Source organism: Triticum aestivum, chromosome 3B (genome assembly GCF_018294505.1).
Source record: "Triticum aestivum cultivar Chinese Spring chromosome 3B, IWGSC CS RefSeq v2.1, whole genome shotgun sequence".
NCBI lineage: Eukaryota > Viridiplantae > Streptophyta > Magnoliopsida > Poales > Poaceae > Triticum > Triticum aestivum.
This window is the reverse complement of record NC_057801.1, coordinates 164,038,680-164,063,301: the sequence shown is the minus strand read 5'-3', so window position 1 is coordinate 164,063,301 and position 24,622 is coordinate 164,038,680.

Sequence of the window (24,622 nt, the reverse complement as noted above, 5' to 3'; positions counted from 1 at the left end):
CTGTGCATCAGCCATTTGAGTCGGTCATGGGAAAATCTGGAGTGAAAACAAGGTCTTCTGAGCAGTTAGTGCTACCTGTCGATGCAGATTTCTTGCTGGTTACAGATGGCTCCTCAGAGGAGGATTCGGAGAGAGATGACCAGTCGTATCCCCCCCCCCCCGAGGTGCATGCTCTAACTTGGCTGGGTTATATTGCTCATATCATGCATATGGTGTCTTGCATTGCCATGCCATCTGCTTAGATTAGACATGCTTTGTGTGAATGCCTCCTGTTTGCTTTGTATGTCAGATATGTGAATTATGCAATGCCATGTTTTTCAGCCAGTTATCATATATGTGAATTATGCACCGCCATGGAGCCAGGCATCATATATGTGAATTATCTCATGCCATCTTTTTTCATTACGTATTCCATTTGTCGACAATCTGTGCATATTGAACTACTCTTCATGTGTATCAGCCATTTGAGCCGGTTATGGAAAAATCTGGAGTGACAACAAGGTCTTCAGAGCAGGCAATGGTACCTGTTGAAGCATATATCTCGATGGTTACAGGGAGCTCCTCAGAGGAGGATTCAGAGACAGATGACCAGTCCTATATCCCACCTGAGGTGTATGCTCTAGGTTGCAATGTTTATATTTCTCATATGATGCATATGGTGTCTTGCATTGCTTAGTTTAGACATCATATGCACAATATTGAATTCTATCTGCTTAGTTTAGAGATCATACATGCGAGTGCCAGCTGCTTAGTATATGAATCAATTATGTCAATTATATCATGCCATCCTGTATACTTAGACAACATGTATGTGAATTATTTCATCCCAACCTATTTTAGAAAGACATCATATAGTTTTGTCATGTCATCCTGTTTAGGTACTCATCATATGTTGAATTATGCCATTATATCTTGTTAAGTTATCCATCATATATCTGAAACTGTGTCATGCTATCTTGTTTAGTTAGGCATCATATATGTGAAATTGTGTCATGTTGTCCTGTTTGGTTAGAAAACATATATGTGAATTACCACATTTGTATATCATACAATGTATGTACATTCAATTTCGTTTCTTGTTTATCAGCCATTTGAATTGGAGGGGGTGATGGCAGTATCTAAGGGAGCAAACACCCGTTCTTCATGAAACAAAGTGCTACCCGTCGATGCAGATAGAACCATGGTTGTATTTGCCCACAAACTAGCCCCACCACACATAATCGAGACTCTTCCAGATTGCACACTTACACCGTTGGGCAGAGAACCAGCTACAACCCATCTAACCGCAACCCCAGCGGATAGTAACCCACTTATAGTTGACAAAGCACCATGTCCACCACAGAGTACCCCCACACGAGCAGTTTGTAAAGGTACTGGAGTTCCCAAAGCACGAAGACCATCACAGCTAACCCAAACTCCACGTTTAAAGCAGAAGAGCAACTGTTCTCAGGTCAGATTCCGTAGCTATGGTCCATACTCCTTTGATGTTGCATCACTGTATTTACTCATACCAACTACTTTCGAATTTGAAGGATCCAATTGAAACTCCAATGGCGCAACAGGTATGTTTTAAACCTATTTCTTTAACTAGATTGCTGTTCTAACTTCTTGCTCTATGTTGATTTCAGTTTAAGTTGTATAAACAGTTATGTTCTCATGTGATGCACATTACAAGTGCTGCCAATGCTGTGTAGTTTCTCACACTTATATTCTGTCTATGCTGTTGTGTCTTAAAAATATATGAGTTGAACTGTGTCTCTATCTTGATTAGGGAACATAAACTAGAATGATATGGACAATACAGTGACCATAGTACATAGATATATGTTTGTTTCATGTTGTTATCCTGTCCACCTTACTACTGAACCCGTTTACCAAAATGAGTTTGGTATACTACAAGCTAAACCTGTGATGTGTCTGCTTGTTTCTCTTGTAGTATGCAAACAGAATATTGGAGAAGAGCACCCCACTATGCAATGGTAGAGAGAGTAATGCAGATAAGGTTCAAGATAGTGAGACAACCCTGTTGGTCTCCAAGAAAGGTGATAAAAATGATCTTGTAGACAGTGAGAAAACCCCACAGTCCTGCGTTGATGTAGTGTTCGAGTTACTGGCCAGTACCGCTGGCACAAGCTCTTCGAACTCGCTGCCTGAATCACTTCGGCTTCTTCAGTCTCAGCTACAAGCTGAAAGGCATCAGTCATCTATGCTGCGGCAAGATGCCGAAGGACTGAGGAAGTCCCTACAGAATTCAGATGCATACTTTCTTGTGCAACAGCAAGCGCTGGAGGATTTAAGCGCCAAACAAGAGAAAGTTAATAAGCTTGCTAAGCATCTTGCCAGCATTATGGGTACCCAGGATATTATTTCTTGAACTCTTCTGAAGTGGTTTCAGTTCTGGACTTGTTTTGCTGCGGCGTTTATATGCTGTTGTGTTCCCTATATTTGCACTGGTGGTGAACTTTGATGCCCAATGGATGTAATATGTGTAATAGCCGTGATAGCCTAGCATAAGTTGCTTGCTTATTTATTTCCTTGTTGTCTTGTTTATTTGTTTCCTTGTAGTCAGTGCAGTTCTTTTTCTGTAGTTTGCTAGTGGCTGCAATAACCTATTTTTTAAAACTAGGCCACAATAACCATGGGCTAATATTTACTGTAGTGACACTAGGCCTCCTACGGGCCGTAGATACAGTGGGCCTTCTACGGGCCATAGAAACAGTAGGCCTTCTATGGGCCGTAGAAACATTGTGCCTTCTACGGGTCATAGAAACAATGGGCCTTCTACGAGCCCTATCATCAATGGGCCTTATAAGGGCCGTATGATCGATTGGCCAAACATGGGCCAATAACAGGCCGCATTATGGCTGTAAACGGGCTAGAGTTGGAATCGTCCGTTCATGGGCCAACCATAAAAGGCCATCGTTAATAGGCTGTATTTGATGACGCTATGAAAACAGCCCAATGTATTAACGGACCACAAACGGGCTGACTGTAACCACTGGCTAAATTTGGCCCACAAGCAGAAAATTACAGTAACAGGCCATAAGTAAACGAATGCTCGAAATGAGCCCAAGAATAAATGGGCTCTAAGAAGACCGAAAGATACCATGGGCTGGAAACGGCCCAACAGAATAACGGGCCATTAATGGGTATAAAGTGATACACTGTTCATTACGGGCCAGTTTCACCACGGGCCGTTAATGGGTCTAAAGTGACACACTGTTCATTGCGGGCCAGTTTCACCACGGGCCGTTAATAGGCCAAGAGTTACATAGGGCCTCATATGGGCCAAAGATGTCATGGGCCATACATGGGCCAGAAGTGAAAACGGGCTGGAATCATACTGGATGGCCCAGATGACGCTATTGGGCCTAATTCGGGTAGGGCGTAACGGGCCTTGGGTTAGCGGGCTGAAAATGGGCTATATGCAAACAGGCCGTTAACTGGCTTTCCATGGGCCGGCCAGTCACCTTTTGACCAAGTTAAACGGGCCGGCCTTTTCACAGGAATGGGCCTCTGTTGGGCCGTGCCACGTGTCGACGTACCATAGGCGTCTTCCGTCCAATGAGTGGATGACATCTGTCCCAATGGTGAGACGACACGTGTTTCCTCCAGCCAATGATGATTTTACATGTGGAAAATCCCCACTGGTCGGGGCTGTTAACGGGTTATCGATCCAAAACCCGACCCGATAGATTAACGGCGTTCCGTTACGGTGGATGCCACGTGTCGGTCACCCTTGACGAAAGCACTTCTGTGACGCGCGATTTATCGTCATGGAAGTGGACACTTTCGTGATGATAATTTTGGTAATGTCATGGAACATTTCTACGACAACACAGGTATGACTATCTTGATTCTGTCATAAATTTGTCATGGATGTACATGCATGACAAAAAACGCGACCTCCTATGACAAACACGTAACATCACGGAAGTGTATTTTTTTGTAGTGCAAGGGGGAGAATTACTATAGATCATTAGGGATTAGAGAGAGAGAGAGTGCCTTGCTTTTTCTCATTTGGTTTTTTGATCATACAGTACTACATTGTTATGCATGCTTAAATATTTATCCATATGCTCTTTGTATGACCATTCACCTGTATGCTTTGTGATGAGTGCTTATTGAGGGAGTCCTGGATTAAGGAGTCCTCGGATAGCGGGACTATTAGCATGGGCCAGACTGTTGGACTATGAAGATACAAGACCGAAGACTTCTTCCCGTGTCCGGATGGGACTCTCCTTTGCCTGGATGGCAAGCTTGGCGATTTGGATATGTAGATTCCTTTCTCTGTAACCGACTTGGTGTAACCCTAGCCACCTCCAGTGTCTATATAAACCGGAGGGTTTAGTCCGTAGAGACGACTACAATCATAATCATAGGCTAGGCTTCTAATGTTTAGCCATTACGATCTCGTGGTAGTTCAACTCTTGTAATACTCATATTCATCAAGATCAATCAAGCAGGAAGTAGGGTATTACCTCCATAGAGAGGGCCCGAACCTGGGTAAACATCGCGTCCCCCGCCTCCTGTTACCATTAGCCTTAGACGCACAGTTTGGGACCCCCTACCCGAGATCCGCCGATTTTGACACCGACATTGGTGCTTTCATTGAGGAGTTCCGCTGCGTCGTCACCTGAAGGCTTGATGGCTATATCAATCATCTACAGCAACTCCGTCCAGGAGGAGATCTTCCTGCGCGAACAGATCTTCATATTCGGCGGCTTCGCACTGCGGGCCAACTCGCTTGGCCATCTAGAGCAGATCGAAAGCTATGCTCCTGGCCATCCGGTCAGATTTGGAAGCCTGAATTACGTGGTCGATGTCCACGGAGACTTGATCTTTGATGGATTTGAGCCCATGACGTCTGTTCCATGCCACTACAATGAACATGACCTAATTCTGTCATCAGACCGCGCTCAGGAGATAGCGCCCATAACCACTCTGGCCTTAGATCCAGAGCAGACCGCGCCGTCCGAGGACGGGAAGCTCAACCCCGCCACGGAAGCCGCAGACTCAGCGGCATACGAGCTGCACACAGACTCGATATCGAGCTGGGCTTGTGTCACGGGAACCTCGGACTCGTCTCCGGCCATAGGTTCCGGACCGCGCGCATCCGCGTCCATCGAACCTGATTGGGCCCCGATCTTGGAGTTCAGCTCCGCGGACATCTTCCAGCACTCACCTCTAGGCGATGTGTTAAACTCATTGAAATCCCTCTCCTTGTCAGGAGACTCTCGGCCTCACTATGTCCGACTCGAATTGGAAGCGGATGACGAAGAATTTCATTTCCCACGCACCACCGCTTTATAGCCACTGTCGACGACTTAACTGACATGCTTGACTACAACTCCGAAGACATCGACGGTATGGACGATGATGCCGGAGAGGAGTAGCTCCACCATCTACAGGGTGCTGGACAGCCACCTCCTCATACGACATATACATGGTGGATACACCCAAAGAGAACAAGGGAAACAATGAAAATCCCGTCAAGGATAAACCTCCTGAGATACAGCCAAAGCGCTGATGTCAGCGGCGCCGCTCTAAGCCACGCCGTGGTAAAAACAGCAATACCGTCACAGGACAAAATAATACTCCGGACGATGCCGAAGACAATGAAGACCCCGTTGAGCCAACTTCCAAACAGGAGGAACGGGAGGATGGGCGAGTCAGCCCCAATGAACAAGCCATGAATGAAGGCTCGGAAGACAGTAACTACCTTCCGTTCTCCGAGGATGAAGTGAGCCTCGGCGACGAAGAATACATCGTGCCTGAGGAGCCAGTCGAGTAGGAGCGCTTCAAGCGCCGGCTAATGGCCACTGCAAGGAGCCTAAAAAAGAAGCAGCAGTAGCTTCAAGCTGATCAGGATCTGCTCAATGACAGATCGACTGACGTCCTGGCAGCCGAGGAATACGACCTCGGCCGTCTAACCAAGAGTTACCCGAAGCGCAAACTGTTACCCCAGTTCGATGACGAGGCGTTGGAGCCAGTCCTACCAGCGCATAATACGGCTGACCGGCCACCACATGGCCGGGACAAAGCGGCACCTCGAGCCGAACACCAGCCTGCACTACCTCGCCATAAAAACAGAAATACAACAGCTCGGGGATATACACATGACCCGCGGCATGACTTGGAAAACAGAGCAGGCCAGACCAGATCGATCTACGGATCGCGGGGGCGTGCCCTGATGCGCGATGATGGCCACCAGGCCGGACGTGACAAAAATAACCACGTACGGGCCAAAAACCGTAGACGAACTCCATCTGAGCTATGTCATCACTTGGCCCGATACAGAGGCGCCGCACACCCCCTTTGCTTCACTGACGAAGTAATGGAACATGAGTTCCCGGAAGGGTTTAAACACGTAAACATCGAATCATATGATGGGACAACAGACCCCGTGGTATGGATTGAACATTTTCTTCTCCATATTCATATGGCCCGTGGCGATGATCTTCATGCCATCAAATACCTCCCGCTGAAACTCAAGGGACCAGCTCGACACTGGTTGAATAGTCTGCTTGAAAACTCCATTGGCAGCTGGGAGGACTTGGAAAACGCCTTTTTTGACAACTTTCAAGGCACATATGTCCGACCTCCGGTTGCCGACGACTTAAGCCATATAGTTCAACAGCCCAGAGAGTCAGCCAAAAATTTTTGGACTAGGTTCTTAACTAAAAAGAACCAGACCGTCGACTGTCCGGATGCCGAAGCCCTAGTGGCCTTTAAGCATAGAATCCGCAACGAATGGCTCGCGTGACACCTCGGCCAAGAAAAGCTGAAGTCCATGGCATCCCTCATGACACTTATGACCCGCTTTTGCGCGGGCGAGGATAGCTGGCTAGCCCGCAACAACAATCATGCAAGCAAACCTGGCACTTCTGAGGCCATAAACAACAACGGCAATCCACGACATAACAGACACAAGCGTCGAAACAACGGTGACAACACCGAAGACACGACGATCAACGCCGGATTCAGTGGCTCCAAGTCTGGTCAGCGAAAGAAGCCATTCAAAAGAAACAATCTAGGCCCGTCTAGTTTGGACCGCATACTCAATCGTCCATGTCAAATCCACGGCACTCCTGATAAACCAACCAATCATACCAATAGAGAATGTTGGGTCTTCAAACAGGCCGGCAAGTTAAATGCCGAGAACAAGGAGAAGGGGTCGCAAAGCAATGACGATGACGAGGAGCCCCGGCCACCGAACACAGGGGGACAGAAGAAGTTTCCCCCCAAGTTAAAACGGTGAACATGATATACGCTACCCATATCCCCAAGAGGGAGCGTAAGCGCGCACTCAAGGACATCTACACGATGGAGCCAGTTGCCTCAAAGTTTAACCCATGGTCGTCCTGTCTGATCACCTTCAACCGCAGGGACCATCCGACTAGTATCCGTCATGGCGGTTCAGCCGCACTGGTCCTTGACCCAATCATTGATGGATTCCACCTTACACGAGTCCTCATGGACGGTGGCAGCAGCCTGAACCTGCTCTATCAGGATACATTGCAGAAAATGGGTATTGATCCCTCAAGGATCAAGCCCACCAAAACCACCTTCAAAGGTGTCATACCAGGTGTAGAGGCTTGCTGCACGGGTTCAATCACACTGGAAGTGGTCTTCAGATCCCCGAATAATTTCCAAAGCGAAGAATTGATCTTCGATATCGACCCCTTCCTCAGTGGCTATCACGCACTACTCGGACGAACCGCATTTGCTCCATTCAATATGGTACCACACTATGCTTATCTCAAGCTCAAGATGCCCGGGCCACGCGGTGTTATAACAGTCAATGGAAACAAGGAACGCTCCCTCCGTACCGAGGAGCACACCGTGGCCCTTGCAGCAGAAGTACAGAGCGGCCTTTTCAGGCATAACTGCAATTCAGCGGCCAAGCTCCCGGACATTGTCAAACGAGTCCGAACTACTCCGCAGTAGGACAGTCCAGTTCGTCAAGAGCTTGACTAGCAATTTGGCCTCCGTCCCAGTCCCGACCAAACAGCGGCATCGGTACCTGTTGACGCTCAAAAGTGGCACGGTTATAAAGACTAACCTGAAGCTATGTCAAGATTAATTCAAACTTATTATTGAAAGTCACCATGAGATGACTCTCTTCGAGAAGATCAAGATAGATATGAAGATGGTCTAAAACGGAGCTCGAGTGCAAAAGATATGCCAATTTCGGAGATACTCGTGTTGACATCAGATTAGAGAATGGAATGGAACCTAATTAAAATGGCTTCTAATGTAAAACCTTATAACTGCAAAGTTCTTTGTATCGTCGAAACGGACGATTTTGATATAAAGATCGTCCCCATCCAAAGTCGTATGCAAAAGTTATAGGCAAAACCATACGCTGCAGCAATGTTTGCCGGATCATCCGGGCTGGGGTCCGGATCATCCGAGTAATTGGAGCACCAAGATTCCAGAAGGTTGGCGCTGAAGCCGGAAGATCCGGGTAAAGGCCGGACAATCCGGGCAATCGTCCGGACGTCCGGACAAGTTTTTCTGCTGCAGACTTTAGAAAACGGCCCGAAACCCCCTCAAGATGGCCTCTGATCAAAAACTGTTCAACACGAAACTTGTGCGGCTCGTCGAGGCGGTTGATTTTGATATAAAATTCGTCCAAATCAGATGTCGTATGTGGATTCTAGATCCAAATCAGTGAGCTGCTGTCAAAAAACTGCGCTAGGCCGGATCATCCGGGCCTAGAGCCGGACATCCGGGCCAGAGGTCGTGAGAAGTCCGAGTTTGGTTAGATTTTGATGATTTGATGGCAAGGCAAGTCCTTTTCTTGTACGGAAAGTCCATCCGCCTCTTATATAGATAAGAGGTGACGACCGATTGAATAACAACATACAATCGATCTATCAATATATCACTTTTTACCTTTATCTTTATCTCTCTCCCTCGTTCTTCTTCTTCCTCGTTCTTCGTTCGTTCTTCTAGTTGCAGGACGGCGATCCACGAGGCCCTAGAGGCGATCAGGCCGACCTAGGGCAGCCCATAGCCACCGCGCGTCTAGACGGGGTCCCTCCCGGGCGTGTGGGGTTTCGGGTCTACAAAAGCGCCCGCCGGATTGTCCTGCGTACTGCGCTTCCGGCGGGTCTCCTTCGACGTGAGCTGCGGTGCATCACCCCCGGCGTCGAGGGTACACAGTGACGTGTTCATGTGCAAACACCCTTTTTGGCGACTCCGCTGGGGACGAAGCTTTGAACCGTCTCCGGCCTGTTTTTGCTACGAACATATCGTCATCTAGGGTTCGCAATCTACAAAGGTAATATGAATACCCAATTCACATATGTAGATGCAAATAATGCATATGTTGTTGCTAGATCATCTAATGAGCATAATGTATCGGCTAGCCCTAGCTTTATCAATCATGCATCAAATTATGTGCAAGGGTCGGTGCAACAAAATCTCCATGATTCTACTTCTTATAATTTTAGCAACATGCAACATATGTATCCCAACTCTCATGCATCGGCAACCCCACAAATTTATATGCCGATGAATAACATGATGAGTTCGGTTAATCAAGTTGAGACACCCTATGTAGGAACTTCCAATGGTATGCAACAAAGTGTTTCAAGTTTTTATTCATCGGCAAATAACTTGCAGTACGCTAATCCAAATGTGCCGGTGGATAGGGGAATTGGCCATGTTACTACTAGTTATTTGGCCAATTACCCTCAAATATCATATGCTACACCTAATGCTACTAATTTTTTGGCACCATACGCAACTGTTGATGTCCATAATTCGGCTCTGCAACTTCATGGTCATGGCCGAATAAGTGGAACTTCTGCAGGAGCACAAATGCCTTCACCTACTACCGTGGCATATCATGTCCCCCCCTACACAATTACAGAATTTCGGCAACATCGCATTGCCGAAAGAGTCTAAAATCATTGGGGGGGCAACCTTATCCAGACTGGGTAATTGAAAACAAGCTTACATTCTCTTGGGATTTGTGCAACTCTATTCGCCAGGAACTAATAGATGGCGGGAAGCCTCATGATTTTGCTGCTGTAAAAGCTAGAGTTGTGCAAATGATGCAGTCGCCTAGTGTCGTACCATCCAGTGTACCACCTAAACAATCGCAAAGTTTCGGCACCTCATTTCCGAAAGAGTCTCAATGTATTGGGAGGCAATCTCATGACGAGTGGATGGAAATTGAGATGAAAAAGTTTAAAGCCCGCCAAGCTGAGATGTGGCCTAAAATTAGACGAGAGCGAGAAGCCTTGCAAATTCAAAAAGATAAAGTTATTGATTCGGGTAACAAAGAAAACTCGGTTATTAGAAAAGCCGAATCAAGTAGTATATATACTGAGCCCATCAAATTCAAAGAGGGAAGCATTATTGAGAAAGGGCATGGAAAGCATAGCAAAACAACCATACTTGATTTTTCCGAAGTCAATGGAACCTACTTCCTGCTCTATGAGTTATGTGCCATAGAAATTGACAAGCCTCAAGGACAAGAACAAGTAGCCGAACAAAGTTCAGCTGCCAAGGATCTTCAAAGAAATGATGCACGGAATCAAGAAAAAGATGATGACAAGGTGTTGGGGAGCCATCCAAAGACGGAGCAAGATGTTCTTCAAGTCGCACCACTATCATGCTCTCCCAACATATTTGAAGAGGTATGGTTGTCAAGTAATTTACCTATTTTCAGATTTGGTCACAACTTTGTTGTTGATGCATCTATTAGACAAATCCTCACAAGTAATTTTGAAAGACCAATGAAGAAGGGTAATTTACTTGTTAGCAATAAAAAATTTATTGAGCATATCAGTCAACCCATTGTGCCATTTATAAAGACCAATAATGACTTGTTGTTGCAGCCAGGGCTTTCCCCATTGCTTTATCTAGAGATCATATCTAATTGGGTGGCTTTGCTTGTTTATTACTTGGCTTTAATTTGGTCTCAATTGAGACATGTATGCTCTAACTATTATTATTTCAGAAATTTAAAGCCAAGGTTAAATTCTTTTGAGAAAACCGATGCTATTGTGGTATCTTATCGAAAGACATCAGATATAGAGTGCGAAACACATTGCATAGCCGAACGGGGAGATTCCAAATCTGAACCATTTGTTTGCTTACCTACAAAGCTGTTTGCACACCAAGATCGGCTAGAAAACAAAAAGTATACCTTCGATTCAAACATGTGTGATCAAATTTTTGATTTGTTGTTGAAAAATAATTACATTAGAATTCTTGATCACTGTATCAGGCCACCAAACCAAGGACGAATGTATTGCAGGTTGCATCATTCGTTTAAACATAATTTTGAAGATTGCAATATGTTTTGTCAAATAGTTAAATTGGCCATTGAAAAAGGACGATTGAAATTTGTTGAGACACCAAGAGATGACCAGTCTATTCCGATTGGTCCTGATGCCAAAAAGTTTATGCATCGGCTGCTTCAAGCCGATCAATTTAAAGAGAAGGTAAAAACTGCAGGTGATGGGATCAAGCTTTCAAGAAGTGAAGTTGTTGAAGAGCATAACGAACATAATCTTGAGGGTGAGAATTCCATCGAAGCTACAATGGAGATGCCAAGGACTGGGGGGCAACAAGCAAATCCAATGATCGATGAAAGCAAACCAAAAGAAAACAAAGGCCAAAACAAGCGCAAGTGTAAGAGATCAAAAATCACCTTCGCTGAACTATTGGATAAATATCAAAAGAAGAGTGAAAAGAATGCTTATCGGCCAAATCATGCAAAGAAACCAAGATCACCCCAAGGCGCAAATATGAGGATTGGTATAGGCAAAGTGATAATTTTAATGCAACATATTCATATCCTTATTTTGGGCCGCCAATGCCAATGCCGTGGATGCCTCCCTATGCTCATATAGATACATATTCATCATGGGACAGGTATGATACAAGGGCACATTCTCCATCTTATTCTAGACCATCTCACCAATACTATGCAGCTCCAAGGAGATCAACATTTGAACAATCACGCGTCAAAGACCGTTTCAATCATAAGGAATCAGTCCAGAGCTCAAGGATGAAGAAACAGGTGGTAAAGCAAGTTTACCGTGTGAAAAGAGATGGTCGTAAGTGTGTTGCTTCAGATTTGATCTCAAATAACAAAGAGCCAATTAAAGTGTTGACATTGGCTACAAAAGGCAAAGAAGTGAAGCAATCAATTGATAAAAATCAGAGTGCCAAATCTGAAGAAAAGAAGTTGAGGGTGCACAAGGCCCAAAAAGAGTTGCCATTGGTTGAAACAAAATCACAACCGAGATGCCCACTCTGCTTATCATATTGGCAAAAGAAGAAATTACAAAATCTTAGTGCACAAGAGCTGAAAAAGAAGAACATGGCATGGGTTCCCAAGAAGATCAATCAAGACAAAAATGATGTGCATGCTTCTGTTGCAACAAGTACAATAAAAGTGAAGAAGGAAAATAATGAAAGCAACAAACAATTAAGCCGAAGGTGCGCATCACAACATCAAAATCTTCGGTTAGCACATCATCCATTTTCTTCAACCATGCCGTTGATGCCTTTGCCATGGAATTCATCCCTAGGTATGATCAATTACCCTCCATGGATTTATTTTGATCCATGGATGCAACATAATTTTCTATATCATGAGAGGGTATTACCAAATTACCATACATTTGGTTAGTTACATTGTTGCTAATAAAAAGGGGCCGAAATATTTTATTCCTATTTTATTTGTTTATTTCGGCTATACATACTTTGGTGGGTGAATTCTACATGGACCTCATGTTAATGGCCGATATTTATCTATCGCCCTAAGAGTATGTCAAAGCATGACCGGTGTAGTATCCTAACATCATCCTTACTTCAATTGGAGACCAAAACAAACCTTGTGTCACTTAAAATATTTTTTTCACAATGATCAAAGTCGAATATAAAATTTTATTCGGTTTGGAGCTTTTGGTTGCCATAGGTGCTATACACATTGAGGCTTTCGGTGATTTGTTATGAGTAGTGCAACAAATATCCAAGCGTTATGAATGTTTTGACGAATCACTTGTAGTTTATCTTGAGGTATGTCTAGATGCGAAATTTACCTTGGTTGCTTTAAAACTGTTCATATTTCTAGGCATGACAATTCAAAAGAGTTTGCACAGCAAGCATCTGGCTACTATGTTAATCATGGTGTATTATATTTCTATCAATAGTAGATGCTTAGTCTCGTCAACATAGGTAAGGCTGAACCGAAGTCCATCGCTTCGGCCACTAATGATTTTTTATGCAGGCAAAAAGTAAGGATTGAAGAAAGTTTATTGTTGATTATTTGCAAAATCCTAGCAAAAGGGTGAGCAATACGGTTTGAAGGATGACCTTGAGATACATATCTATGGGACATTATCATCGGATTGTTAATGAAGTTGAGAAGGTTTCGCCCAAGCATGCATCAAGGATTCAAAAAAATGATGGCCGGTATATAATTATCGCCCTAAGCATATAAATGGCTGATGGAATGTTGACATCGTCCTTAGAACCAACACGGTGCATGTTATTTTTCGGCACACTAGCTTTGCCGGAAAACAGGGCGGCATGTGTTGACGCTCGAAAGTGGCACGGTTATAAAGAGTAACTTGAAGCTATGTCAAGATTAATTCAAACTTATTATTGAAAGTCACCATGAGATGGCTCTCTTCGAGAAGATCAAGATAGATATGAAGATGGTCTAAAACAGAGCTCGAGTGCAAAAGATATGACAATTTCGGAGATACTCGTATTGACATCAGATTAGAGAATGGCATGAAACCTAATTAAGATGGCCTCTGATGTAAAAACTTATAACTGCAAAGTTCTTCGTATCATCGAAACAGATGATTTTGATATAAAGATTGTCTCCATCCGAGGTCGTATGCAAAGGTTATAGGCAAAACCGTGCGTTGTAGCAATGTTGGCCGGATCATCCGGGCCGGGGTCCGGATCATCCGGGTAACTGGAGCACCAAGATTCCAGAAGGTTGGCGCTGAAGCATGATGATCTGGGTCAAGTCCTGGATGATCCGGGTAAAGGCCGGACAATCCGGGCAATCATCCGGACGTCCGGACAAGTTTTTCTGCTGCAGACTTTAGAAAACGGCCCTAAACCCCCTCTAGATGGCCTCAGATCAAAAAATGTTCAACATGAAACTTGTGCGTCTCGTCGAGGCGGTTGATTTTGATATACAATTCGTACAAATCAGATGTCGTATGTGGATTATAGAGCCAAATCAGTGAGCTGCTGTCAAAAAACTGGGCTAGGCCGGATCATCTGGGCCTAGAGCCGGACATCCGGCCGGAGGTCGTGAGAAGTTCGAGTTTGGTTAGATTTTGATGATTTGGACGGTAAGACAAGTCCTTTTCTTGTACGGGATGTCCATCCGCCTCTTATATAGATAAGAGGTGATGGCCGATTGAATAACAACACACAATTGTTCTATCAATATATCACTTTTTACCTTTATCTTTATCTCTCTCCCTCGTTCTTCTTCTTCCTCGTTCTTTGTTCGTTCTTCTAGTTGCAGGGCGGCGATCCACGAGGTCCTAGGGGCGATCAGGCTGACCTAGGGCAGCCCATTGCCGCCGCGCGTCCAGACGGGGTCCCTCCCGGACGTGTGGGGTTTTGGGTCTACAAAAGCGCCGGCCGGATTGTCCTGCGTACCGCGCTTCCGGCGGGTCTCCTTCGACGTGAGCTGCGGTGCATCACCCCCGGCGTCGAGGGTACACGGTGACGTGTTCGTGTGCAAACAGTACCGCGCGTACATAACTACGCACTCAAAAAAGCATGGGCATAGACGGAGGCTCAACTAAACCGTGGTCCACAATGCGGCTCAACCGCTCCTGGACCCACATTCTTTTACTATTTGTTTTTCTTTTCAGGTTTCTTTTCCCCAAGCCTTTTCTAACAAACCTGATCATTGGACCTATCAAGGGACGGATATACCAAAAAGGCAAGAAGCTTTGACGTACAATAGAACTCCCAGGTGGTCTCTGCCAACGATCGTTATACCTATTTTAAAAACCCGCACACAGCTCGCCCTTGGTCGTGGCATGTCAAATAGCCATATTTGCTTATCGCATTACTTGTACCAATACGCCTTGATGTATTAATCAAATTACAATGGAAAATAGTTTGCGGCTCAACACTTGCGGCGTTAACTTATTACTTTATTGTTTCCTTTTCTTTATATATTCTTATCACTTGCGCTCGTACACTCTGGTACGCCTTAATTCGCCAGGGGCTTCATCAAACCCCACTATACGGCAATAAAGTCTGAACACTTTTACAGTACAGTTCGGCACCGCGAACTTATAGCATTATATGCATCGGCTCTGAATCATGTCTTTGGTCAATAGTTGGGTTGCCCGGCTCCTGTGCTTACTACCTTATGTTCCGCTATATCGGCTAGGGTGTAAAGGGAGAACTATTGCGATTGTGTCCCAGTTCTTCTGGATGAGCACCTCAGTAGAGAAACCCGAAAACTGACTGTCATGATGCGGCGAGAGCCGGTCAGATGTTCGAGAGGTTACAAATCTTTAGCGATTTTTTCCGCTTCATGAGAGGAATCGGTTTTTATCTGATCAGGTGTGTATAGCGCTCCAAGTTTGGTCTTCCGAACACCAGAGGCTACGCCTAATTTTTTTTCTTGTCTAACTCCTATGGCTAAGTGAGAGTAATAAAGCCGCATAGTCCGTTTGCCTTGTTTGTTGCGCTAAACACCTCCTTAAAGGACCAAAACCTTAGATAAAGAGTGTTTACATTTATCATGAACACCCCCGTACTACCTACGTGGGGGCAGAAGCCGACAACTGGCCAATTCTTAGATTTAATAAAGTGGCCGTACAGGAGGTAAAATTATAAATAACAGACATTATATTACATACCGGATCTGTTTCATAGTACAGGATAACATGAGTGTATTCATGGGAATATGATATACTTAGCACATTGCTCCGCCACAAGGCGGGGTCCCTCCAGGACACTGTCAAAATATAGTTTGGGTGTGTGGTGCTCCTTGCCCGTGGGCGGTCCCTCGGTCATCAGCTTCGTGGCATCCATCTTCGCCCAGTGCATCCTGGCGCGGGCGAAGGCAATTCGCGCGCCTTCGATGCAGACCGACAGCTTAACGGCTTCAAGTCGAGGGCAGGCACTGACCAGCTGATTCACGAGTCCGAAGTAGCTGCTGGGAATGGCTTCGGCAGGCCATAGTCGGATTATTAAATCCTTCATGGCTAGTTTGACCGCCCTATGCAGCTCAACCAGCTGTTTTAGATGATCGCTAAAGAGCACCGGATGTTCTAGTGCAAGGTATTGCGAGCAGAACAACTTCTCTATAGAGCTCCCCTCTTCGGCTCAGTAGAATTCCGCAGCATCTGACACATTGCGGCAGATCCGCAAACGCCCCTGGAGAACTCCAAATCCAGGTCAGTAAGAGGAACCTCTCCTTCACATATTTGCTCTGCATTATAAAAGCCTTACCCGCCGTGATTTTCTTGGCTGCCTGGATTTCCTGGAGGGCGCCCTGGGCTTCAACCCGGGCATCGTGTGCGCTCTTGCGGGCCTTGGCAAGCTCGGACTCTTGATCCGTACACTTGTTGACGGCGTCCTGGAGCTCTTGCTCAACCTCACTGACCCGGGCCTCATGCTTTTCGCGTGCATCTTGTTCCTTGGCTGCTCTGTCCTCGGCCTCGGCCAGCACCTTCTTGAGGGCCTCTACTTCGGTCGCTGCCACTAATAAATATAGTAGCATTTTAGTCGGCACACATCATTCATCATTCATGAATATATACAAGGTTACTGCATACCTTGACTGTCCTCCAACTGCTTCTTCACGTAGCTGAGCTCTTCCTCGGCCCGCTCCAGATTCTGCTTCAGTCTGGAGACTTCCGCAGTATGAGAGGTCGCATCAGCAGCAGCGCCTGCTTATTCACAATAGACATTTTTAGATTAGTCTCCTGCAAAAATTATTTGATCCTCTGTTCGGCTTTTCTTTCCGAATACTGAATAGAGTCTCAGGGGCTACTGTCTATACTGTGACATTACTTTTAAACAAATACATTACTTGCCTCAAAGCCTGTTAGAAGGCTAGTGCAGGCTTCAGTCAGTCTGCTTTTTGCGGACTGGACCCTCTCAATCACTGTACCCATAAGAGTACGTTGTTCCTTAACAATGGAAATGCCTCGCAGCGCTTCTAGCAAGGTATCCGGTGCCTCTGGATGGATAGAGGTCACTGGTGGAATAGGTACGCCCTCTTCCTTCGAAAGGGGCTGCTTGCCTGATTCCGGAGCCGTATGGGTCTCCAGAATTATATTCGGTTGGGGGTTGAATTGGATGTGGCCCCCATCGTCTGTATCCATGGGGGTCTACTCCCCCATGTGTCCGGCAGCCGAGGCTTCACCCTCCGGCACCTCCATGACGGCCTACGGATTCTCCCCCGGACCTGGGATCCTTTGGGACGACGCCTCGGTGCCTTCCGTGTCCTTGGGAGAGGAGGCCGCAGGAAGGGTCCCGCTGTCCATCGCGTCCGGGTCCAGCGCATCCTCCGAAGATAAGGACTGCCCGGGATTGGACCGAGCCGGGCAGCAAATACATGATTCAACATGACAAAACAATAAAGTAGAGAGGTTGGATATAGGAAAGTGTCCTGGTACTCACGATTCGGCCAGGGGCTTGTCCCTGGGCTCCCACTCCGAGCTACTGTCGGTGGCTGCGGTGGAGTTATCCGGAAGGGAAGCTTTCCCCTTCTTGGACGCCTCGGCCTCCAGACCCGTGGAGGCCGCCCTCTTCTTTCTGCCCCCTACAGGGGGGAATGGCTCTCCTCTTCTTCTTCTTCCTCTTCCTCGTCGTCTTCGATGGTGGAGGAGTGAGCCTCGGCATCTTCGGATGTCGCATCTGAAGTGCCCTTCCGAGGGAGACCATCTCTGGTCCCCTTGGCCTTCTTCTCCGGCGCTTGATAAGGCACCGAAACCAGCATCTTTGTTAAGAGTGGGTGTCGGTGTCAAAACCGGCGGATCTCCGGTAGGGGGTCCCGAACTGTGCGTCTAGGCGGATGGTAACAGGAGACAAGGGACACGATGTTTTTACCCAGGTTCGGGCCCTCTCGATGGAGGTAAAACCCTATCCCTGCTTGATTAATATTGATGATATGGGTAGTACAAGAGTAGATCTACCACGAGATCGGAGTGGCTAAACCCTAGAAGCTAGCCTGTGGTATGATTGTTGTTCGTCCTACGGACTAAAACTCTCCGGTTTATATAGACACCGGAGAGGGCTAGGGTTACACAGAGTCCGTTACAATGGGAGGAGATCTTCATATCGTATCGCCAAGCTTGCCTTCCACGCCAAGGAAAGTCCCATCCGGACACGGGACGGAGTCTTCAATCTTGTATCTTCATAGTCCGGGAGTCCGGCCAAAGGTCTTAGTCCGGCCATCCGGACACCCCCTAATCCAGGACTCCCTTAGTAGCCCCTGAACCAGGCTTCAATGACGACGAGTCCGGCGCGCAAGTTGTCTTCGGCATTGCAAGGCGGGTTCCTCCTCCGAATATTCCGTAGAAGATGTTGAACACCAGGGTAGTGTCCGGCTCTACAAATAAGTCCCACATTCCATCGTAGAGAGAATAATATTTGTATCAATCGGATCTGCTGACATATTCCGCAGCATGACACCACGCCACGGCCAGGCTTTTATTCATTTTATTGTTCCACCTCAGCGCGTTTAGCGAGGCGGTTTCCTTGGCACGTCTTGTCAAAGCAGAGATCATGTCCCCTTATTCTGGGATTCTCATCAATACGGGTGTGGGTAACCCAACCGCGCCATTAACCACGGCGCTTGGGAGATAAGCGAGTTTTATTAGGCCGGTGGGGGCACGTAGTTTTGGCCGCCCATATAAGGGGATAAGAATCCACCCTTTCCATTCACGCCCTCTTCCTCCTCTGCTTATCCGTCCCTGCGCGCTCGAGCTCCAGCGCCCAAGCCCGCACTTCCCACCTCGACCTTCTCCAGCCATGTCCGGAGCAGGAGGTAGATGGATGGCCTCCTCCGTCACGGAGGGACAAATCAAAAACCTGAGGAAGGCCGGATATTTGTCTAGCGACATCGCGCACCGGCTTCCAGATATGGGGCAACTCATCCCCACCCCCAGGCCCCATGAGAGGGTTGTTGTTCTTCCCCATTTCCTCCGCGGACTGGGTTTTCCTCTTCACCCGTTCGTCCGGGGGCTCATGTTCTACTACGGCCTGGACTTCCACGATCTGGCCCCGAACTTCATCCTCAATATCTCGGCGTTTATCGTCGTGTGTGAGGCCTTCTTCCGCATCCAGCCCCACTTTGGCCTATGGCTGAAGATCTTCAGCGTCAAGCCGAAGGTCGTGCAAGGCCGACAGGCGGAATGCGGAGGCGCCATGGTGGGCAAGATAGCCAACGTCACCTGGCTCGAGGGTGCCTTCGTGGAAACCATCAAAGGGTGGCAATCGGGGTGGTTTTATATCACCGAGCCGCGTGACCCTAAATGGGCAGCGGCCCCCGAATTTCGATCCGGCATCCCCACCCGGCTCACATCTTGGAAAGAGACGGGCCTGTCGTGGGGCAATCCGGAAGAGGTGACCGGACTCCAAACCTGCGTCCGAGACCTGGTGACCAAGAAGGTCAAGCTTGTCAACATGGTCCAGGTCATGCTCTTCCGCCGGATCCTCCCGTGTCAACGACGGGACTTCAATTTGTGGGAGTTCGACCCGGCCCAGCACCAGACTCTATCCCGGCTCTTCGAAACGAAGCACGAGGACGCCTGGAAGGTGCTTTTCAAGAGTTCCGAGGTCTCCCCTCCCGTCACCGAGGATCGCGGATTCTGCGCCAAACGTCAAGCCTCCGAAGTAAGCTTACATTTAGTCCCTTACGGGATACCCGAATTTCATAGTGTGACTTTATGTGGGATCTAAACTCCCGTTCCTTTGACAGGACTGGAAGAGGACATCCGGACAGTTCGACTGTCCGGCCCCTTTGCCCGAAGGCCCAGTAGACGCACACTTAGCGAAGCTACTGGTTCCGGCACCTCACGTGGTGCCGGAGAAGAAGGCCAAGGAGAAGGCCACGGGGACCCGAAAGAGTTCCCGGCGCCCGGTGTCGTCGGATTTGCCCGACGGCCCCAACGCACCCTCCGCCTCCGAAGACGAGGAGGAGGAGGAAGAAGAAGATGCCTCTCCCCCTCCAACGGGGGGAGGAAAGAAGAGAAAGGCCGCCCCAACTGGGGAAGCCGGAGGGTCCAAGAAGGGGAAGACCCTTCTGCCGGACTACGCCCCCGACGCCGAAGACGGCGGGGAGGACTGGCCATCCAGGGTCAAGCCCCTGGCAAAATCGTAAGTGTCCGGCTACCCGAATGACTTATTGCACTCCTTTATTATTTGATAGCTTTTAACGCCGAAGCTAATCATGCAGTCCGCCCAGAGCTCAGCTTGGCGATTCGTCGAGCGGATCTCTGAATTCGTCGGATGTGAATAGCGCTTCACTTCCGACGGCCTCCTCCCCTCTCCCTACAGACGACGCTGAGGTGGAGTCCCGTAGGGGACAAAACCAGGAGGAGGTGGTCCTGGAAGCGCCACAAGGCGACCTTCCGGACTCCAAGCCCAAAGGGGGTAAAGCCCCGGAGGGATCTAAGTCCGGCCCCGGGCCGGACACTGCTCCGGAACCATCAGTGGTTCCAGAGTCCGACAGGCGGCGCCTTCATAAGAAGGGCAAGCCCGCGACGCCGGCGACTTCCGTCCACCCGGAGGCGCCGGACAATTTGCTGGAGGCGCTTAACGGCGCCTCCATCGACGAAGAACACCGCACTGTTATGAGTGCGGTGATTCAGAAGGTTCAGTCCGCCAAGAGCGGGCTGACGGAAGCCTGCACAAGCCTGTTAACGGGCTTTGAGGTATGTGTTCAAAAACATATATAAAAAATGTTACCGCATAGACAGTAGCCCCTGATGCTCAGTTCGGTGTTCGGAAAGAAAAGCCGAACTGAGGATCTCAAAAGATATACGCAGGAGTCTAATAGAAATATGTCAATATGGGAATGCAGGCTGCGCTGCTGACCTCTGCCGCACTGACTGCGGAGGTCAATGCCTTGAAGGAAAGCCTCGAGCGGTCCGAGAGCGAGCTCGGCCGTGCCAAGAAGCAGCTCGAGGATAAAGAGGGTACATAGTACCTCCTGTAAATGTATATAGAAATACTTGGTTGCAAATAATAACAGGACCAACGTTAATGTTGCAGGAGCCACGACCGAGGTGGCGACCCTGAAAGAGGCGGTCTCGAAGGCCGAAAAGAGTGCGGCCTTGGAGCGCACCGAGCGAGAGAAGCAGGAGGCGCGGGTGGCGGAGGTGCGGCAAGAGCTCCAGGCTCTCGTGGAAAAACACGAGAGTTTGGAGCGTGACTCGAAGACTCGAGAGTCCGAGCTTGCCTTGGCTCTTGAGAGTGCCAAGACCGCTAAGGCCGAAGCCCAGAAGGCCCTTCAGGAGATCGAGGCGATGAAGAAGATAGCGGCGGGTAAGGCATTCTTTATGCAAAGCAAAAATATAAAAGTTAATTATCTGCTACTTACCCGAATCCGGAGCTCTCCAGGAGCGTTCGCCGATCTGCCCCGTAGTGTGTCTGATGCCGCCGCATACTACCGAGCCGAAGAGGGGAGCTCGACGGAAAAAGTGTTCTGGTCTCAGTATGCTGAGGCCGAACATCCGGTGCCCCTGAGCGACCAGCTGAAGCAGCTGGTCGAGCTCCACAAGGTGGCCGAACAGGCCATGAAGGGCCTCATAGCTCGGCTGTGGCCTGGAGAAGTCATGCCTGGGAGCTACTTCGGTCTGGTGCGGCGGCTGGTGGACGCGTGTCCGTGGATTGAGGTCGTCAAGCGCTCCGTTTGTATTGAAGGTGCCCGTCGGGCCCTTGCCCGTGCTAAGGTGCACTGGGGCAAGCTAGACGCGGAGAAGCTGTTGACGGACGCGCCACCACCGGGCAAGGAGTATCGTACGCCCGAGATGTATTATAATGGCGTTCTGAAGGGTGCCCGCCGCATAGCGGATGAGTGCTCCAAAGATGTAATTTTTGAGTAAACTCGCATTTGTTATCCTGTACGCTGAAGCTTTGTTCATATGCGTTAAGCAACGCTTGTTAATTTAAAATATTACCTTCTGTGCGGCCGTTTATCAAATCTGAGAGATGCAAGTCGTCGGCTTCGACCCCCATGCCACGAGTGCTGGGGTGTTCGGGATAAACCTGAGCGCTCTTGTTCCCATTCTTGGGTCCATCTAGGGAGGCGTTCAGCACAACGAACCAGGCCGTCGGACTTATAATGCTTTATCACTCTCACTTAGCCATAGAATTCTATAATTTTAAATTTCGGCGAAGCCCCTAGTATTCGGAAGACCGAGTTCGGGGCGCTATCCACGCCTAGGCCGGATAAGTCCGGTTCCTCGCTCGAAGCGGCATAAGTCTTTAAGGACTCGAAGAAACCTCGCGAACAGCGACCGGTCTCTCGCACTATCATGACAGTCAGTTTTAGCTTTCTCTACTGAGGTGTTAACCCAGCTCAACTGGGGCACAATCGCAGTAGTTCTCCCAGCGCTACCTTAGCCAACAATGCGGAACGTAAGGTACCAAAACATGGGAGCCGGGCAAACCCAACTATTGACCAAAGACATGATTCGGAGCCGATGCATATAGTGCTATAAGTTCGGGGTGCCGCACTTGTTAGAGTGTTCGGTCTTCTCACACCATGTTATGGGGTGTTGTAAGCCCCTGGTGTATTATCCGTACCAAAGTGTACGGTTGCAGAATGTCATGACTGAACATATTTGTATATAAAAATAGATAAGTACAATAATAGGTAAGAGCTATATATTGTTCATTAAAAAAGGGCTGCTGCGAAAGCAGAACGATACAAAAAGTGCGGTAAGCAAGAGATGGGAGTATTTGACATATTCCCCTCCAGGGGCAAGCTGCAGGATTGTAAGAGAAACAGGTATTAAACTCGTTATAGAGACCACCTGGACTTTTGACGTGGCTTGCTTCCTCCCTGGCTATTGCATCGTGGGTTCGGCGAGAGTATTGCCGGACAGGCCTTCCGAATAGTTGGGTCCTGAAAGTGTGTGAAAAGGAAAACGGCGAAATAGGGAGCCCCTTAGTGCGGTTGAGCCGCATTCTGGGCGTGCCGTTGTTGTGCCCCTCCCCTTATGCCCATGGTATCTCTAAGGCGTAATTATGTACGCGTGGTACCAGTATCGCCGTTTGACGGGGGCTGGGGTTGGGGCCGCACTGCTATGCTTGCTCGGAACGTGCCAGCCGGATTTGTTGTAGGTTACTTCGGGCTCGCTTGACGTTGTCCGGACGTTTGGCACCTGGATTGGAGAACTGCCTTGAGAGGCTACTCTGTACTTCCGCTGCCAGGGCCGCCGTGTGCTCCTCCGTTCGGAGAGAGCGTTCGGTGTTTCCGTTTACCGTGATGACTCCGCGAGGTCCTGGCATCTTGAGCTTGAGATATGCGTAGTGCGGCACCGCATTGAATTTGGCAAATGCGGTTCGTCCGAGCAGGGCGTGATAGCCGCTGCGGAATGGGACTATGTCGAAGATTAACTCCTCGCTCCGGAAGTTATCCGGGGATCCGAAGACCACCTCGAGTGTGACCGAGCCTGTACAGCTGGCTTCTACCCCTGGTATGACACCTTTGAAGGTTGTCTTTGTGGGTTTAATCCTTGAAGGATCGATGCCCATTTTTCGCACTGTGTCCTGGTAAAGCAGGTTCAGGCTACTGCCGCCGTCCATTAGGACTCTGGTAAGGTGAAATCCGTCGATAATTGGGTCTAGCACCAGTGCGGCGAATCCGCCGTGACGGATGCTGGTGGGATGGTCCCTTCGATCGAAGGTGATCGGGCAGGAGGACCATGGGTTGAACTTTGGGGCGACTGGCTCCAGCGCATAGACGTCCTTGAGAGCACGCTTCCGCTCCCTTTTGGGGATGTGGGTTGCGTATATCATATTCACCGTCCGAACTTGCGGGGGAAATCCCTTCTGTCCTTTGTTGTTCGGCGGCCGGGGCCCCTCCTCGTCATCGCTATGTAGCCCCTTGTCTCTGGTCTCGGCACTTAACTTGCCTGCCTGCTTGAACACCCAACAATCCCTGTTGGTGTGATTGGCTGGCTGTTCGGGTGTGCCGTGTATCTGGCACGAGCGATCGAGTATCCGGTCTAAGCTGGATGGGCCCTGAGGGTTTCTTTTGAATGGCTTCTTCCGCTGACCCGGTTTAGAGCCTCTGAATCCGGCATTGACTGCCGTATCTTCAGTATTGTCACCGTTAATGCGGCGCTTATGCTTGTTGCGACGTGACCTGCCGTTGTTATCCTTGGTATCCGAATTGCCGGGGCTCTTGGTTATGTTATTGCTACGAGCTAGCCAGCTGTCTTCTCCCGCGCAGAAGCGGGTCATGAGTGTCGTGAGGGCTGCCATAGACTTCGGCTTTTCCTGTCCTAGGTGCCGGGCAAGCCATTCGTCTCGGATGTTGTGCCTGAAGGCTGCAAGGGCCTCGGCGTCCGGACAATCGACTATTTGGTTTTTCTTGGTTAGGAACCGTGTCCAGAATTGTCTGGCCGAT